The 19,542-nt window shown below is 43.2% G+C and overlaps 1 long non-coding RNA gene across 5 annotated transcripts in view; it reads right to left on the reverse strand.

Annotated features, from left to right (window-relative positions):
* Window positions 1–44: 44 nt before the first annotated feature.
* The window catches only part of LOC103348777 (uncharacterized), a 28,201-nt gene continuing 8,703 nt past the window's right edge, over window positions 45–19,542 (reverse strand). For 2 of the 5 annotated variants that reach the window (XR_011387255.1, XR_011387254.1), the window contains 2 exons: window positions 19,359–19,456; window positions 45–13,816 (listed from right to left, as the gene is read on the reverse strand). This is a non-coding gene — a long non-coding RNA (uncharacterized lncRNA). The remainder of the gene's footprint in view (window positions 13,817–19,358; window positions 19,457–19,542) is intronic. The other 3 variants (XR_007920373.2, XR_007920372.2, XR_011387256.1) reach the window with 3 other exon arrangements.

A 19,542-nucleotide genomic window follows, 5' to 3' on the forward strand; every position in this document is an offset into this window, starting at 1 on the left:
GCATTTAAAATATTTAGTGATATTGGGTAAGAAGATTTGTGTGATTTATTTTTCTTAGTTTTTTTTTTTTTTTTTTTTCAGGTTCTTGGTTTCAGGTACTGAGATTACAAACAAGAATATTTATTTAAAAAGATTGAGAGGCACTGGCAGTTTCACTAAATTTTTATGTAAGAATTAGCTTAGTAAATAGAACTTTTGAAAAAATCTGTTAGCCCCTAACCTGCATTGATTTGTGTCAATTTTATCCCTGCCATTTTGTAACCTGTTTTTTGTTTCCCCTTTTATAGCAGTGTTCAGAGTATTTTGATTTTTCAGCAATCTGAACTGACATAAAGACTTCTGAAAGTAACATAATGGCAGGATTACTTGGGAAGTTTGTTTTGAATTTGTATGTGTTTAATCATGATACAGGTGGGAGAGGGGGAAAGGAAAATATAGCAAAATATTAATATGACTGTATTTTAGGTAACTTAAAGTAAAATCGGATTTTTTTTGCATATATGTGCAGTAGAGATAAAGATTTCCATCATCTGTTCTCTAGGCCCAACCTGACACTGTCAGTGATGTCTTTGAATGCATAGGATGACTCCAGACACACATGTGAGGGGGCTTTAGAGTTCATTGAAAATACATATGAAGAAAAGTATGCATGGCTTTCAAAATTTTTTGTACCAAAATAAACTTATAATTCCATTTTACACTTTTTTGAAGAATCTTTGTGTAAATATGGACAAGTTTTTCTGAATGTGAGACGTTAAGCTTGGAAGTATTGCTTGGAATTAGAGAAATGAATCAGTGGAACACATAATTATTTTGAAGCTACAAGGATTAGAGTTTCAATCTTTAAACTCCTTTAGATAATTTTTAGTGTTACTTAAGATTGTGTGAAGAGGATTAAGCTGACGAGGTTGCTCACTTGAGCAAACTGCCCATTAAGTCAGGAGATAAACCTTTTTAGAGTGATTGTTGAGATTTTATAGTAGGTTTATCGAGCACTCTTGATCTGTGAGTTTCAAAGCGTATTTTATCAGTTCTTAGAGAATGAATGCAATGAAGAAGTTAAGTAGTCTTGAAAATTACTTAAATAAATAAGATTTTAGATTTCTTGAGTACCCACTAGGAATATTTTAGTGAACTTTAGATCTCTTACCAACAAAATCAAAGTATTCAACCTCATATAGGCAAGTTGTAAATAATTTTATATTTTAAAATGTTGAATATACTCTGGAAAAAATATTTGAAGACTTAAGTAAATTTTTTTCTGATTATAAAATATATTAGAAGTATATGTGAGTGTAATATTTCTCAGTGTAAGTATACTCCTTATTAGGTTTTTTGGTTAGTTGATTTCTTTTTCAGAAGTCTAGAGTTAGTGCATCATGCACTGTTTACATGCAAATAATTCCTATTGTAGTGTTCATCTAGTGAACCAGTTGTCTGTACTCTTTGTACCTCAAAGTAAAGGAAATACCACTCAGGAACCTCACATTTTCTCTAGATTGACACTCAGTGCCTTTGAAAAGTGACTCAACCAAAAAACTTAAACTCTTAACAAAGCTATACCTCTCTGAAAGAGTCAGGTGCCCTGTAAATAACTTGGGTCTTTCAATACAGTGAAAATGCTTAGCATGATTAAAAACATGTGTACACATGCACAAGAGGCATGTCAAATGTTTCGTGGGAAATAGCTTTTAACCAATATATATTTTTTAAGACCTATTTTATTTTATTTGAAGGAATTACAGAGAGAGGTAGAGACAGAGAGAGAGGTCTTCCATCCGCTGGTTCACTCCCCAGATGGCTGCAATGGCCGGAGCTGCGCTGACCTGAAGCCAGGAGCCAGGTGCTTCTTCCGGGTCTCCCATGTGGGTGCAGGGACCCAAGGACTGGGGCCATCTTCTACTGCTATCCCAGGCCATAGCAGAGAGCTAGATGGGAAGAGGAGCAGCCGGGACTAGAACCGGTGCCCATATGGGATGCTGGTGCTTCAGGCCAGGGCTTTAAGCTGCTGCACCAGAGCACTGGCCCTTAACCAATATTTGTCAGAGTGCTGGGGATCATGTTTAATAGCAAACATGTCTGGCGGCCTGCTTGACCTACTAAATCAACTTACTGGAGTAGACTGAACTTGGGTCTTGCTTGAAACATCTCCTTGGGTGGCTCTGATCATCACTTTTATGTTAGCATCCTTTTAGGATCTTCACTGTAGTTTAAATCCTAATACTGCTTGCTTAGATTCTCAAACTTGTAAATTAAAAACTCCTATTAAATATGTTTGTAATCTGGGGTACTGGAAGAAGGTTTGATTTTAGCATATGTAAGTTGAGATGGTAGTCATATCTACCCATTAGTAGACAACATGACTTGTAGTTTTATTATATGATGTTAGTAAAAATTGTTTTTAAAGTAAAAGAATTGTTTCAATAGTATTGCTATTGAATGAGTAGTAAGTCTTACCTGACACACAAAACTAATTAGCTTATATCTTGGGAACAGAATTTGATATTTCAATGAAATTTTTATTTAGTGTTGGAGACACAATGATACCTTGATTTGCAACTTGCCTTCTTCAGATAGATTTACATATAATAGAATATGCTGTGATAAATACATAATAGTGGCAGATGCAAAGCGCAGTGGAGACCTAGAATTCTGGATGGGAGAGTCTGGGGAACAGGAAACAGCATTAGCAATGATGCTGTGACATTAGGGGAATTTGTGAGGGATGAAGTAGAAACGTTTTATGAGGAGGTTGAAATTCTGTGATTCCTAACCTTTACTCAAGTCCAGGATTTTCAGGTGCTATGAAAATGTGACCCAAGTACTGAGCTTTGGGAAATAGCCACAGTGTTAAGAAACTGGTGGAGGAGCAGGAGCAGTCAAGGAGGTTGTCATGAAACAGTAGAAACTGTCAAGATGCTGAAGTTCAAATGCAGTGGATTAACGAATGAGAGGAAAAGCTTTTGGTTTTGTCAATGAGTTGCTTACTGATCTTTGTAAGTAGTTGAAGAGTGGATAAGACTGGTTAATTGAGGGCATGGGGAAAAGCTATGGAGACAGCAGGGTTAGAACGGTGTTATGTTGGTGAAGAGAAAGATGGGCATATGGGCGGCTGAGTTAGGGTTGGGGAAAAGATTTCTGTTTGTAGGTGACATTGATGGTGAGCAAAGTAATAGTATAAAATTGCATTTAAGCAATTTAATCCATTTAAATTATTTACTTTTTTTTTTTTTTTTTTTTTTTTTTTTTTTTTTTTTTTGACAGGCAGAGTGGACAGTGAGAGAGAGAGACAGAGAGAAAGGTCTTCCTTTGCCGTTGGTTCACCCTCCAATGGCCGCCGCGGCCGGCACGCTGCGGCTGGCACACCACGCTGATCTGATGGCAGGAGCCAGGAGCCAGGTGCTTTTCCTGGTCTCCCATGGGGTGCAGGGCCCAAGCACTTGGGCCATCCTCCACTGCACTCCCGGGCCACAGCAGAGAGCTGGCCTGGAAGAGGGGCAACCGGGACAGAATCCGGCACCCCGACCGGGACTAGAACCTGGTGTGCCGGCGCCGCTAGGCGGAGGATTAGCCTAGTGAGCCGCGGCGCCGGCCAATTATTTACTTTTAAAATGTGTAACAATGGAGAATCAGTTCATGTCATTTTCATTTGATGTTAAAAGATTTTCCTCATGATTGGAATATATATTTCTTAGAGCAGTTTTTTTAAAAGGTGCATGGTAGCTCATATTTATTACTTTTTTAAATTGTATGTCCTTAAAATACAGTTTTTTGGTGTTAGAAATGTGCTAAAAAGGAGACCTGTCTCGAGCTTTTCTCCCTTGTACCTAAATCCTGCTAATAAGCTTTACTAGATGTGTTGGTAATATTTTATTGTATTGAAACCTAATTTTCTTCATCTATTAAAAAATAACTAATAATGATTCTCCTCATAAAATTGTTGTGAGGATTAAATGTAAGCATTTAGCATAGTGCCTGGCTTGTATCAAGGTCTCAGTACTGTCTTCCGTCCTTCTTATCTTGTTAGTTTCTGGTTTGTTTGTTTTTTAAACTTGAGAGGCAGAGAGAGCACTCTCATTTTGCAGTTCACTTTCCAAATGCCTGCAACTCCAGCTGGGCCAGGTGAAAGCCAGGAGCTAGAACTCAATCCAGGTTCCATGGGGGTGGCAGGGACCCAAGTACTTGAGCCATCACCTGCTGTTTTTCTCAAGAGTGTATATTACCAGGAAGCTGGAATCAGGAGTAGAGCTGGGACTTGTACCTAGGCAGTCTGATAGAGGTGGGTGTCCTAGTTGGTGTATTAACCAGTTGGCCAAACAACCTACCCCGTGTTTCTTAACTCCAGAATTTCATGTTTCTGTTGTGTAGGGATGAGTGTTTTGGAGTTTTTGTTGTGTGTGATTCATACATTGATTTTCTTTCTTGAAAATGAGAATAAATCTTGGTTTTAATTCAAAAATGTGAAAAGAACATGTTAGAGTCTAAATTGTTAGTGGTTCTGGTACTGCCTTACCAGAATGGATAGAAAAGAATGAAAGATGTAGATACATCTTGAACAAGTTATGCTGTAAGGGGCTGGCTCTGTGGCACAGTAGCTTGTGCCGTCCCACATGGGTGCTGGTTTGAGTCCAGCTGCTCCACTCTGATCCAGCTCCCTGCTAATGTGCTTGGGAAAGCAGCAGAGGATGACCCAAGTGCTTGGACCCCTGCACTCACGTGGAAGACCTGGAAGAAGCTTCTGGCTCCTGGCTTTGGCCTGGCACAGCCCCAGTGGTTGGGGCTATTTGGGGAGTTAGCCAGCAGATGGGAGATACTCTCTGTGTCTCGTTCTAATTCTGACTTACATATAAATTTTTAAAAATTACCCTGTAGAGTTCTACTTTAATACTGCTTAAGAACCAGCTGAAGAACCTTTAGATTCATTTTGATTGAAAGATAAAACTAAGCTTTTAGTGATTTTAAGGGTGTAAAAGGCCGTTAGAGAAATGCAGCTTTTTTCTTCAAACTAATGTCTAAGGCTTCAGTATCTAGACAACAGGAAGAATACAGGGAGGATTGGAGTAGATACTTTTCAGGATATCTGCATGATTTATGTTGCTTTCTGAGTAGTGTTTCCTGCCACCTTTGGGGAGAGGCTGTTTGGATTGTTGGAAAAGGAGTGGATATTTGCTCAAAGTTGAGTCATATTTTTCTGAGAACTTGAAAAACTAATACCTTGAGATGTCACATTTGGAACATGCATGTGAGACAGAGAAGCAAAGAAGCCATTCAACCCCAGAAGGGGAAAAAAATTGGCTACCTTGATTTCTGAGAACTTTATGGTTTTCGTTCCAGTGTTTCATGCCTGTCTGCATTTCTAGCTCCTGGGGTTTCCATAAGCTATCCTTAAAACCTTAGATGCTCCCGCACTTCATTTTTTAACTTCAGGAGGCTGTTACTACTAAATACCAACAGAAACACCTGACATTGTCTCAGACACAATGGTTTAGAACAGTGACTTGTCCTGTAGAAAATGTGAACATTCAGGCTTGACAGATGAGTCAGATTTATGAGGGTGCAGTTCCTGTGGAGCTTTGATGAATCAGAAAGCGTGAGCCTAGAAGGACTGTTAAGAGTCCTCAGGCCAAAGGCTTGGAAGTCCTTTGTCAGGACACCCTCCTACCAGAGGACTGTGCCTGTGTTGACTACAGAATAGCTTTATGTATACCCAGTTACTTACTCTTTCTCACAGCCTGATGTTTTAAACACTTAGAGTTAATTGCATCTTTCCCATTTTAACTTGATACGGTGACATTTTCACTGTGACTCATTTAGTAAAGGTGAAACTTCCAAGTGTAACAGTGTTTAAATGCATAGGTTTTGGACTTAAACACGCTTGGGCTGGTGCCCTGGCTGCTTACCGGCTAAGTGGCCTTGGGCTCTTTGCCTTTCTACTTTGAGCCTCTGTAAGTTCTCAGTAAAACTATACGTTCTTACAGTTCTCTATAAAAGCAGGAATGATCATAGCATTATCTTTATGGGGATGATTATGCAGATTAAATGCATGTAAATCATTTCCTACTGTGCCTGGCACATACTAAGTATTAGCAAATATAAGCCTTGTAGAAATCAATATTCTTCCCACACGAGGAAGTAGTTGTCCTCATTGGGTGTCAGTGAGTTCATTCGCTGTGATCCACCCAGTGTCTGGCAGCAGAGAGTTTAGGAAAACTGGTGGTGTTTGTATTGTGCCTTTTTCCTTGTTATGGAATATATATATATATATATATATATATATATATAAAATTTTATTTGACAGATAAGAGAGAGGCAGAGAGAAAGGTCTTCCTACCGTTGGTTCACCTCCCCAAATGGCCGCTATGGCCAGAGCTGCACCAATCCAAAGCCAGGAGCCAGGTGCTTCCTCCTGGTCTCCCACGCGGGTGCAGGGCCCAAACACTTAGGCCATCCTCCACTGCCTTCCTGGGCCACAGCAGAGAGCTGGACTAGAAGAGGAGCAACCAGGACTAGAACCTGGTGCCCATATGGGATGCCAGTGCCACAGGCAGAGGATTAGCCAAGTGAGCCACGGCGCTGGCCCCGTTATAGAATATTTCTAACAAAAACATAGAAAGCAGTGTGACCATCATCCAGCCATAACACTATTAACTGGTTTTACTGAAATTTGCTTGTATCTTTTGAAAAGAAACAAGTACAGTTGGTCTCCCATGTCACCCTGTCTCATTCCCTGTCTCTCCTGGTACCTGTTAGAGGTACCTGTTGCTTTCAGCTGGATGTTGGTCGCCGTGCTACAATGAGTGGTTCTGTTTGCTTCAGTAGATGTTTTTGAAGCTTTATATAAATGGTGTCATCCTGTCCATGACCTTCTGGGACTTGTTTTGTCACTCATGGTTTTAAAATGTAGCCACACAACCACATGTTTCCCTGTTCATTTTAAGAGCTGTAATCCATTGAATGAACATATCACAGTTTACCCGTTGTCTTGTCGATGGATATTTTCACTTTAAATTTTGACTGTCATCAGCAGTGCTGTAGTGAAATGCTTGACATGTTCCCTCGTGCCTTGTGGAGGTTTGTGTCTAGGACTTGGACACTGACCAGTGGGGTATCCTTACCTTCAGTTTTGTGAGATACTGCCAAATTGATCTCCAGAGAGCACATATCCAGTTACACTCCTGCCAGCGGGTCATAAGAGTTCATGTTTCCCTGTATCCTCCCCAGTCCTTTTTTTTTCTGATGAAAATAGTTCTGTTTTTAAACTTGGCAAAATGATCCTGGAAAAACAAGTGTAATTGAGAAAAAAGAATAAAAAATTTCAATGTATGTATAAAAACATTGATGCTAGTAGGCATAACTAAACATTCCCGAACTGCAGAAACTGTTCTCAGTGGTTCTATACCTTTTAATTCTCACTCAACCCCTGATCAGGTATGTCGCTTACAGAGTGTCTCCCCGTAGGGGTCTCCTCACACAGCAGGGTTGAATATTGTAAAGAAGGCTTAAGCCCAGCAAGCTGTTTCCCATGCTGTTCATTGCTTCCTAGGGTGGAGGACTATAGGCTCTTGCACATGATGGATTGGTGGATATGAAGTGAGAGCTCATGGTTTTCATTCTGATTTCTCTATTTTGGTGAAGTTGAGCATAGTTTCATAAATTTGGACCCTATGTTTCTTTTGAGCGAATTAGCTATTTATATCCCTTGCCCATTTGACTTTTTGGGATTTGCATTTTTGCCCTGCTTTTTAAATACTCTTTATAGAGTCTGCATATACGTTTTAGAGATGTGTTAGCTAATAGTCTTTTCCCAGTCTGAGCCTTACCTTTTAACTTTGTTTATGGGGTCTTATTTTGTGTGTCTTGTTTTGCAGTTTTATTGTCTATGAGTTGTGGTTTTCTGGTCTTTCTGAAGAAATTCTCTACCTGATGTCATAAAAATATTTTCCTCAAAAAATTTTATGGTTTTGCCTTTCAATTTAGCCTCTTAATCTACTTTGAAAATTTTGTTTATGGCATTGAAGTCTAATGTTTTCCACATGGGTAATGAGTCGTCCAAGCATCGTTTGGTGGATGGCCCATCCTTTCCTCCCTGACTGTGATGTTCCCTCTGTCATTTCCAAGTTTCCATTTGTGTGTGGATCTGTTCTGTGACTCCCCGTCTATCCCTGTGCTGAGACCATGCCCTCACTGCATGGATTTAAAGTCTGGATCTGCCCACCCCTTCCTGCCCTTCAGAATGGATTTGGACCCTGCCTCTTTCTGTGATTTAGGATTAAATTACCAAGTACCATATCATGTTAAGATTTTTATTGGGATCACATTGAACTTAAACATCAATTTGAGGAAGAACAACATTTTCCTACTATGGACATTCTGTACCTCTCTGTTTATTCAGGTCTTTAATGTAACTAACTTTTTTGTTATTGTTACAGAGAATAAGCTTTTTAAAGTTAAATGTTGTTCATTTCATCATGGTATAAATAAATGCTGCCGATTTTTATAAACTTATTTTGAAAATTTTAAAAAATTTGTTTATTTGAAAGGAAGAGTTACAGTAGAGAGTTCTTCCATCTGCTGGTCTACTCCCCAAGTGGCCACAATGGCCAGGGCAGAGCCAGACTGCAGCCAGGAGCACCTTCATCAGGGTCTCCCACGTGGGTGGCAAGGGCCCAAGCACTTGGGTCAACCTTCACTGCCTTTCCCAGGCCATTAGCAGGGAGCCAGATTGGAAGTGGAGCTGCTGGGGCACCAACTGGCACCCATATGGGATGCTGGTGTTGCAGGCGGCAGCTTTACTCACTATGCCACAACTCCAACCCCTGTAAATTGATTTTGTCTAACAACCTTACATAGTTAATTTGTAAGTTCTAGTAGTTCACCTGTAGATTCTGTAAGATTTTTATGGAGACAGTCATATGTGTCTTCGAGTAAGAAGTTTTGTCTCCTCATTTCTCCTCTACCTCTATTTTTAAGATATTTTTGGATCAGCAGCTTAATGTTAAATAGAAGTGGTATGGTCTCTGTCCTGCTGTTTATTTTTCTCCCCTACGTGTAACCTTATTTGATCTTTAAACCGTTATGAGGTGAGTGGAGCAGGCATGATCTCCGGTCGCAGCTCCAGCTTAGGTGAAGAGGCACTGCAAGATGCTTAGTCAGTAAACTGGGTGGTATCTCCAATGCTGCTGACTGCAGATCCCGTATGGTTATCACAGGTGCCACAGCTAGCTTCCCAGAATTCTTAACATTGATGACATATATTCGTTTGACAGACTTTGGGGGGGTGTGCTGTGTGTGGAAAGTTGGGATGAAACGGTTGTCATAATTTCTGGCTTGATTATTGTGGTCTGATTTGGCTGGTGACATTGTGACAATTACCTTTCTAAACTTGAGAAAATTCTACCTGGTTTCTCTAGTTTCCTACCCTTTTTGTGTTATAATAGCATCCTCCCTTTGTTTGAAACTTAGGGAAGGACTAACTTTTTTCCTCCTTAAACATGATCCTCTAAGAGCTACAGAATAACCCCACTAAATGTCCACAGATGTGACATCTGGAACATTGCACCCTCCAGCACGTGAGAGCCCGAGTGCAGGCCCTCTGGCTGCTTGGTGCGGTTGTGTTCATGAGGACCACCTAATAAACCTTTTATGACAGTCAAAGAAAGAACATCGGGCCTTCCTTGCTCAGGCTCCAGTGTTAAGCATAAGGCTTACTTGACAGGCCAAGTTCAGGGCAGGAGGAAACCAAAGAAGGAAAGTTGTTTATGGGGTTGGGCTTTTTGGCCAAAGACTCCTCAGTTCTTCTCCGGTATTGGAGACAGTGAGTCAACCCTACAATGGAAATTAGAAACTACAGCAACATATGCACAAAACCTGCTTCCTAACCATGCTTGAAGAGGGGAAAAAAATGGTGTTCTGGCCTGGAAGCCATTTGACTGCTGATGAACAGCCAAAGGAACAGTGGAGGTAAAGACCACTCCAACCTAAGGGCCCTGTGTTACCTGGGCTTGGCTGGGCCACTTCCCTTCTCAACTGGCAAAGAATAAACGGCCAGTTGTTGAGATAATTGTCACATCCCAGAATTTAAGCTGATGTGTCATAGGGAGCAGGGGTTTGGAGGATGGCACGGTAGTTATATGCTGGAGTGGCACTGGGCGTGGGGCTTAGCCAGTACGGCTGGTGCTCTGTGTGCCCCTGTAACAATCGGGTTCACAGGCGGTTCTTTCTTGGTGCTGGGGTAGACAGCATTGTGGGAAGCTGGCCTTTTGGATTCCGACCCAGGGCGATCACTCCTTTGTTCCACACTGAGAGCTGAGGGCGAGCAAGCTGCAGACTCGATCTCCTTGATCTCTAAGAATTGGCAACACCAATTCTTTGTTTTTGGCCAAGTTTCTCCTGCCATAGTTTCCCCGTGGCCCCCATGGACAGGCAACTGGGGTGAGTGAAGCATGAGTTTGGCTTTTCACTGTCACCTACTGCTTGCCTTCATGGTCCGCTGCTTGAAGGAGGTGCCCACACATACTCCACTTCCGCTTCTCCAACTGCTGTCGATTTTTGCCCGTCTGGCTTTTGCCCCGTGGTTCCACTGCAAATGCTCTTGAAAAGGTGACTAGCTCCCTGCTTGTCATTAGACCTCAGTGTATTTGGGTCCTTGTCACCCACATGGGAGACCTACATTGTTTTTTAAAGATTTAGTTTATTTATTTGAAAGACAGTTACATAGATAGGAGAGGCAGAGAGAGAGAGAGAGAGGTCTTCCTTCCGCTGGTTCACTCCCCCAGTTGGCCGCAATGGCCAGAGCTGTGCCGATCCAAAGCGAGAAGCCAGGAGCTTCCTCTGGGTCTTCCCACGAGGGTGCAGGGGCCCAAGGAGTTGGGCCATCCTCTACTGCTATCCCAGATCATAGCATAGAGCTGGGTCGGAAGTGGAGCAGCCAGGACCTTAACCGGTGCCCATATGGACTGCAGGTGGCTGCTTTACCTGCTATGCCATAGTGTCGGCACTGAGACCTACATTGATTTTTGGGCTTCTGTCTTCGACCTGGCCCAGCCCCAGCTGTTGTGGGCATTTGGGGAGTAAACTGGCGAATGGATCCCTTTCCTTGTCTCTGCTTTTCAAACAAATAAAAAGAAGTTAAAAAAAAATTTTTTTTTAAATCAACAGTCTGCGTAGAACTCACACTTCACACAGCATCCCAGGTTTTTGCCATGGCCTGACTTCACCGTACTCCTAGGAGCTTCTTCCCCATGGCTCCCCTCCGTGCTCCGTGCAACTGAGCAGGGCTGCATTGTGACTGGTGGGCTCTGGGCACTCTTAGCTGTAAGGATCCTTTCATAAATTGTATCTTCTCACAAAAAGTTCACAGAAAGTAGAATTAAAAGATCATGTGCGGCCGACGCCGCGGCTCACTAGGCTAATCCTCCGCCTAGCGGCGCCGGCACACGGGGTTCTAGTCCCGGTCGGGGCGCCGGATTCTGTCCCGGTTGCCCCTCTTCCAGGCCAGCTCTCTGCTGTGGCCCGGGAGTGCAGTGGAGGATGGCCCAGGTGCTTGGGCCCTGCACCCCATGGGAGACCAGGAAAAGCACCTGGCTCCTGGCTCCTGCCATCGGATCAGCGCGGTGCGCCGGCCGCAGCGCGCCGGCCGCGGCGGCCATTGGAGAGTGAACCAATGGCAAAGGAAGACCTTTCTCTCTGTCTCTCTCTCTCACTGTCCACTCTGCCTGTCAAAAAATAAAAAAATTAAAAAATTAAAAAAAGATCATGTGCAATTTCCATGAACTTTGAAAGTGCTATCATAATCTAGGTTGGATTCATTTTTAAAAATTTAGATAAAGTTCCCTCAACATAAAAAATTAAGTTACATTTTTGACAAGAATTGCATACATTTATGAAGTACAACATGTCGTTGAGAAATATATATGTCTTGTGGAATGTCTAAATCAAGGCAGTTACCATGAATTTCCTTACATATTTTTTTGTGATGAGAACATTTAAAATTATTTTCTCAGCAGTTTTCAAGTGTGAATACGTTGTTATTAACTGTAGTTACCATGTTGTACCCTTGACTGTTTCAAAGCAGTCAGTGGTACAACACTCCAGTGGCGGTTAACAAATTCCTAGGGTTGTACGACCACAACCTTGTTTGGAACCTTGTTCCAAAGCATTACCCCCAAGGAAAACCCTATGCCCATTAAGCAGGCACTCCCAGCCCCTGAGAACACTCATCTGCTGTCCTCCACATTCACCTATTATATACGTTGCATGTAGATAGAATCATGTAATATGAGAACCTTCAAAAGGTTCGTAGAAAATTCACCTCTCTTTTTGTCTTTGAAAATCTAGGAGTTGGTGTTGTGGCACATCAGGCTAAGCCTCTGCTTGCACTGTCAGCATCCCATACTGGTTGGTGTCCCAGTTGCTCTGCTTCCAATCCAGCTCCCTGCTAATGTGCCTGGGAAAGCAGCAGAGGATGGCCCAAGTGCTTGGGCCCCTGCCACCCACGTGGGAGACCTGGATAGAGTTCCTGGTTCCTGGCTTGAGCCTGGCTCAGCTCTGGCTGTTGTAGCCTTCTGGGGAGTGAATCAGCAGATGGAAAGTTTCTCTGTCACTCTTCTTTTCAAATAAATCAGTAAACAATTTTTTAAGAGCTTTGTTTATTTGAAAAGCAGAGTTACAGATGGAGAGAGAGAAAGACAGAGAGAGGTCTTCCATCCACTGGTTCACTCCCAAAATGGGCCTCAGTGGCCAGAGCTGGGCCAATCTGAAGCCAAGGAGCCATGAGCTTCTTATGGGTTTCCCATGTAGGTGCAGGAGCCCAAACACTTGGGCCATCTTCTGCTTTCCCAGGCCATAGCAGAGAACTGGATCACAAGAGGAGCAGCCAGGACTTGAACCAGCGGTCATATTGGATACCTGCACCGTGGGCCCTTGTCTGGCTTTTTTTTTTTCATGTTTTTATTTTTTTCCCTTTTTTTAACTTTTATTTAATGAATATAAATTTCCAAAGTACAGCTTATAGATTACAATGGCTTCCCCCCCCCCCCATAACGTCCCTCCCACCCGCAACCCTCCCCTTGGCTTTTGTTAATATAAAGTTTTGGAGATTGATCCATGATACTGTGTGTAGATAGAATCCATCTCCATTTTTATGGCTGAGCAATGGGTATGCTACATTTTGTGCATAAGATGATGACATGTTGAGTTTATGCCTTTTTGCTTTTGTGCATAGTGCTACTGTGAACATGTGTGTGTGAGGATTTGTTTGAATGCCTGTTTCCAATTCCTTTGGGTCCATAGCTAGGAGTGTAATTGCCGAACTCATTTTCCTCCTGATTTTAAAGGAAATTCAACTAATTTCCCAGGCCCCTGATATGCTGTGAACCTAGGTGCTACTTCTGCTGGGCTGGTGGTGAAGTGGGCCCTGCAGTCTGGTCCTTCTGGAAGCCTGTACTGCTTCTATTGCCCCTTGGCTGTGCCAGGAGGCAGGCAGCCCAGCCAGTGAAATGTCCACTGGGAAAAGCTGCTGGCCTTGTGGAGCAGGGTGCCCACTGACAGGATGGAGAGTGCGTCTATTCTCAATTCCCATCCCAGGGAGAAACAGGAGTTGATGGCAAAAGTCCACCTGTGCTCAAAGCAAAGCACTGCTGTGCACACCTGTGGCATGAGCTCACCGGCCAGGTCTCAGGTGAGGTAGGAGGCTGCAGGAACCCTCCCTCCTCCCCACCCTCGACTCCCGCTCCTGGCGAGTGTGTGGGCAAGCAGGATCTCTCGGGCCACGTATGCTTCCTCTTCACCTCAGCTACCTCCCCTAGTGGAGCCTGATCTGAAAAAAAGAAAAGGAAACTAGCTGGTATCTTTAGTGTGGAGTCTCTCCCTGGTGGTCACATAATTAAGTATACCCAAGTTATGCTGACCTCAAGACCTTGGGATTATATTCTTGTGTTAACTGGCCAGTCTCAAGTACAATTTGAACTTTTTGAAGGGAGAACTCCCACATAGAATAAATGGTTATGGAGGGCATGGTGATACCCTCAGAACTGTTTCTTTTCTCTCTCCTGGTGTGTTTACAGCAACCCAATGGTAGCAGGAAAGAAAGGCGAGGAGTGTATTTTGTTTAAATACTGTTCCTTCTCTCTTTATGTTAACCCCAAGTGTCTTCATTTTCCTTCTGTTTCTTGCATGTTAATTCAGCTAAAAGACTTAAAAGGAGATTAGCACAGGGTTTCGTCCAAGGAGACCCAGTATCTAAATTTACCAGCCTTGTAAATCTAGAGATTTGTCTCTGTCTTCGCACTATTTATGTGCACACCAGGTGGTTAAAAGGAATGGTCTGAGCAGTGCAGCCATCATTTCAGGTTCTTTGCATCAATGCTTTTTGATGCTGACATTTGTAACAAGAGAAGATTATAGTCAGGAAAAGTCCCTACCCAATTTTTTTTTTCAGTGAAACCCACAATATTTTCCATTGCCCCTTTTAATTACGTTTTCTCTGTGGTTTGGGGAAGCAGACCACATTGCTTGCTGCCTAAATTATTTTCCAACTACCAAATTGCTGTGTCCATGAAGACGTCCTGAAATCATCTTATACATGTTTTTAAGCAAGCTGTCTTTTAGGACATTGAATTATATTCTTTATTAGAATATGAAATTATAGCATCAATGTCTATACCCCTTTTGTTGCAGATATATGCCAATTATTTTTCCTGTTTCAAGATTATTAAAGCAGTTCTTAGGCATTAAATGGTACCATCAACAGAGTAAATAGTGAATAGAAGATTAGGAAGGAAAATCCAAAGAAGGCAGTTACAGTAGTTTAACCTACCAACTTTGTACTCGTCACGATGCCTCTTAGTATGTTTCTGAAAGTTAGTGATGAGTGGATTTCCCTCGCTTCCTTGGAATTATCGTGTGAAATTAGATGGGTCATTATGTAGCGTAGATACTCAGTAATCTTATTTTATCTTGTCAAAATTAGCTCCACTTGGAGACATGCATGTGGTATTTGTCATTACTTAGCAAATATTTCAGCATATTGGGAAATGGCTTCTGTATTTTTAAAACATTATTTACTGTCATTTTATTTGATATATATATAATCTCAAATATATATCTCTCAAATATATGTAATTTTTTATATATATCTCCTATCCACTGGTTTACTCCCCCAGTTGCCTGTAACCACCAGGGATGGGCCAGGCCAAAGACAGGAGCCTGGAACCCAATCTCTCATGTGAGTGGCAGGGACCCATGTACTTCAGCCATCACCTGCTGCCTCCTGGGGTGTGCAATAGCAGGAAACTGGAATTGGAATGGAACTGGGACTGCAACTCAGTTGCTCTGAAACGAGATGCAGGTGTCCCAAGCAGCATTCCAACTGCTGCACCAAATGCCCTCCCTGCCTCTCTACTTTTGTCCAAAGCTCCAGGTAATCATAAACACCATGATAACACAGAATGGCTGCTGGTCTTTTTCTGGGAAACCTGAAAACACAGGCTGAGTCTTTTTTTTTTTTTTTTTTAAAGAAAGCAAGGACTAGAAAGTAAAAAAGGGCTTCTGAATTTAAGATACTGGCATTTTCCCCAAGATTCCAAATTTTATGAGAGAAACTAGACTTGAAAGGGTTTTCTTAGCCTGTTGATAATTTTTCTCCTCTCGTTTCACGTTGGTTTTATATCTTTCTCTGTGATTTCTAGGTCTGGTTTCAATTTCAAATTTTGATCATGCAGCTTGGGCCTTTAACAGCTTTAGTTCTCACTGATAGGCTCTGATGACTGAAATCACTCTAGTGGCCCAGGCACACGCAGGATGACGTGGGAAAGCTACACTGTGAGGCTTGAAGATCAAATCTGGGCCGTGTGGGTTGATGAGAGGAAGAGCGCTAAGTCCTTGCTCTGCAGGGTGGACAGTTGACAGGGGCGTGACCGGGATACACCTAATTGAGATAATAAGAGCAGGGCCCATCCAGGCCTTGCCAGAGTTAATCAGCGTTCTCCATTATCTGCTGTTTCATAACCTTCTGAAGCTCCTTACGCAAAGGCTTGTAGGCGGTGTTTCATGAGCAAGTTCTAACGGTTTCTATGGATTTTAGGGATTCAGACCAGATTCAGGAGCCACAGCCGCATTTACCATTAGCAGTGAGATAGCCGAGTTCTTTCCAGATTTGGTGCAATGCATGTCAATTCTCCCCTGCGTTGAGTAGTGCTTAACGATGATGTTTGCAGAGTTGTTTTATGTAGTCCTTTACAGCCGAAACAAAAACGATAGGAAGTGTGGGGATGTGTAAGCTGAACTTCACCTCTCCGGAAGCCTGGGAACAAGCAGTTCCCTTTTAGAGCTTGGTGTCAGGGGTGTGTGCAGAATGCCACAGGGGAACTGAAAGGGGGTCTTTTAAACCAGAGTTGGGGCCAGTGGCCGGCTTCCTGGAGGAGTGACAGAAGATGGAGATGAAGAAGAGCTGCACAGAGAAGAATGCCAAATTAGCCAGGAAATGCCTCGTGTCTGTTTTGTGCAGCCCTGCTTCCTCAGGGCCTGGCAGAGGGCCCGTCTGGGTGGCGGTGCCTGTCCAGGGCATGACTGGGGAAAGGGGTGCTAACGCGCGGTCCTCCCAAAGTAACGTGCTATCAGTGGGCCATGCAGACAGGGCACTTTAACTCGGGGCAACGGGTCTGGGCAACGGCAGATGTTAGGAGAAAGAGTTGAGGGGCAGGTGGTACCTCACTTAAAAGCCCCCTAAATGTCTGACTTCTGTGTGTTTAGCACCTGCATTCTGTCGCTGGTTGGAGATATGCAGAGGAGGTGCATGCATTGCCAGAGCTTACTTGGTATGTGGACTTTGACCCCTTATCTGGGAATACTAGGGGTGTGTGGTGTTCCGTGGAGGTGGTGACAATCCTGGGAGATACCAGGTGACCCCTGGCCCAGAATGAGCCTCCGCTTTAGCTGCTAGCCAGAGAAGAAGCTGCAGAAGAGACTTTGGGCGAAACCAAAATGAGCATTTGCTCATTATCTTCGAGGTTAATTTTCTCCTGGGTGTGATGGGATTTTCTCTGAGGATCTGTTTTAGTGAAATAGTAGGTAGGAACTAATATGTCTGCACTGCCGGAAGAGAAAAAAAAATGTACTAACTTACTACCTTGTCTTGCTCAAAATATGTTAGAAATTTTCAAATGAATGCTGTCCTGAAAGCAGTAAGGACATCTTGCAGATGGTTTTCCTAACTCTGACTCTAGTCTCTCTCCTTCTCCCTCTCTTTGTTTTTGCAGTAAATAACTTAGCAGAAAAGGGAGAGAACAAGGATGTTTTGGTTTTGATTTTTCATGGAGTGGGCTTCTAATAGGATTCTCTCCTCCATTGTTCTTCCCTCCAATCGGCTCGCTCCTGGTTTTCAGCAGCGTTGTTTGCTCCAGCAGCTCTGCCAGTGGAGAGAATGCGATGACCACCATGAAGCTCGCTCCCGAGCTCCAGCCTCCCATCCTCTGCCTGCTGCCACCTCCAAAGCACACCACAGTGTCAGGAGGGTGACGGAACGCACTTGAGGTGGAAAGCAATGAGGTGCCGGTCACGTTCCTTCCAAGTGGAAGAGGGTTGTGCAAGCAAAAAGTGTCAGCACACCTTGTGCCTCCATAGGTGAAAAAGGCTTCAAAGTTGTTTAGGCGTGGGGCTGCCCCTGCAGAGCTCTTGCATCTGTTAGAGAAGGGCATTGCCTGGGCCAGTGCGACCCTGTTCAGGACTCGGGGTTTGGCAAAGGGAGCTTGGGCTGGACTCTAGGGTCTTCCTGCACCCGAGTCCATCAGCAAACCTGCATAACTACCTGGTGGCCCAGGTCTGATGTGCTTCTTCAACAAGGCTGAATTGTCACTGGAAATGGCAGCTGTGCACAGGAATCTTTGGCAGGTCTGCCCTGGGCGCTGGGCCATTCTTCTTTCCCCACTCCTGTTCTCTCTGCTTCACTTGTCTCTCTGCCTGGTACTTTGGAATGAGACACCCCCCCCACCCCAAATCAGCACACTGTCCAGTCTCTCCTCTTAGACTTCAAACCCTTCCTTGCTCCTAATCCTTCATTAAACATGTCTTATCCTAGGTCCTATTCCTCCACGACCCTACCACAAGGCAGAAATTCATCTGGTTAATAAATTGATGCTAAGTTGATAATTATTGGTAATATATCAATAGACTCTGAATGAATATTTACAAATTGGGCCATAGCATTTACATTTTATTTTATTTATTTTTTTAATTTTAAAAGATTTTATTTATTTATTTGATAGGTAGAGTTACAGACAGTGAGAGGGAGAGACAGAGAAGAATGTCTTCCATCTGTTTGTTCACTACCCAATTGGCTACAACGGCTGGAGCTGGGCCGATCTGAAGCCAGGAGCCAAGAGCTTCTTCCAGGTCTCCCATGCAGGTGCAGGGCCCAAGCATTTGGGCCATCTTCTGCTGCTTTCCCAGGCCATAGCAGAGAGCTGGATCAGAAGAGGAGCAGCTGGGACTAGAACTGGTGCCTATAAGAGATGGTGCCGCAGGCGGAGGATTAACCTACTGCGCCACAGCGCTGACCTCAGCATTTCCATTTTAATAGACACTTTCAAGGCCTGAACTCAAAATATGGACTCAAAATTTCATGTTGAATGGCATGGCCAGTGGAAAGATATTTTAGGGCTCAGTTTTCTTGTACTTTTCAGGCACACTGTTTAGGTAGGTAATCTCCTTAAGGAAAAGGTAAATTCAGTAGATAAGCAAAGTGGCATTCAAAAATATTAGACAAGTTGGAGAGGCATATTTGCAAATATCTTAAGGGTTTTTTTTTGTTTTAAATACAGACTGACAGTATTCTAACATTTTGAAGAATTTGACCCTTAACTATGCTTTCCTTGCAATGGCCTGTGAATTACTGTACTTATTTAAATTTAGTACATTGGGTGGGTGTCACGGCCCATTGAATTAAGCTGATGCTTGGGACACCCACATCCTGTATCAGAGTGCCTAGGATCATGTCCCACCTTTGCTTCTGACCCAGCTCCCTGCTAATATGCCGAGGAGGCAACAGATGATCCAAGTACCTGGGCCGCTGTCAGCCACATAGGGGGCCTGGGTGGAGTTCCTGGCTCCTGGCTTTGGCCTGGCTCATCCCCAGCTGTTGCAGGCATTTGGAGCCTGAACCAGTGGATAGAAGATCTCTCTTTCAGTCTCTCTGTCCCTCTCACTCTCTTTCTCCCTCTCCCTCTCTCCCTGTAACTCTGCCTTTCAAATAATTAAATAAATAAATCTTTACAAAAATAAATTTAGCACATTGTCAGGTATGTAAATTTACTTGTACAGGAAAAAAACAAAAATGCCTGGAGTAAATTAGCTTCCATCATCACCTTGTTCCGGGAGATCATATGATGTCATCAGGCCTTAGTCTCCTTTTCCTGCTCTTCCACTGCCCCGTCGTCTTCTGTGACCCACGCACTCTCACATTCTACATTAAAAAAGCAAAGCATTTTGAAGTAATTTTAAACTAATAGAGAAGTTAGAAAACATTTCAGAAAATTCCTGTGTACCCTT

This window comes from Oryctolagus cuniculus, chromosome 3, assembly GCF_964237555.1.
Source record: "Oryctolagus cuniculus chromosome 3, mOryCun1.1, whole genome shotgun sequence".
In the NCBI taxonomy this organism is placed as follows: Eukaryota; Metazoa; Chordata; class Mammalia; order Lagomorpha; family Leporidae; genus Oryctolagus; species Oryctolagus cuniculus.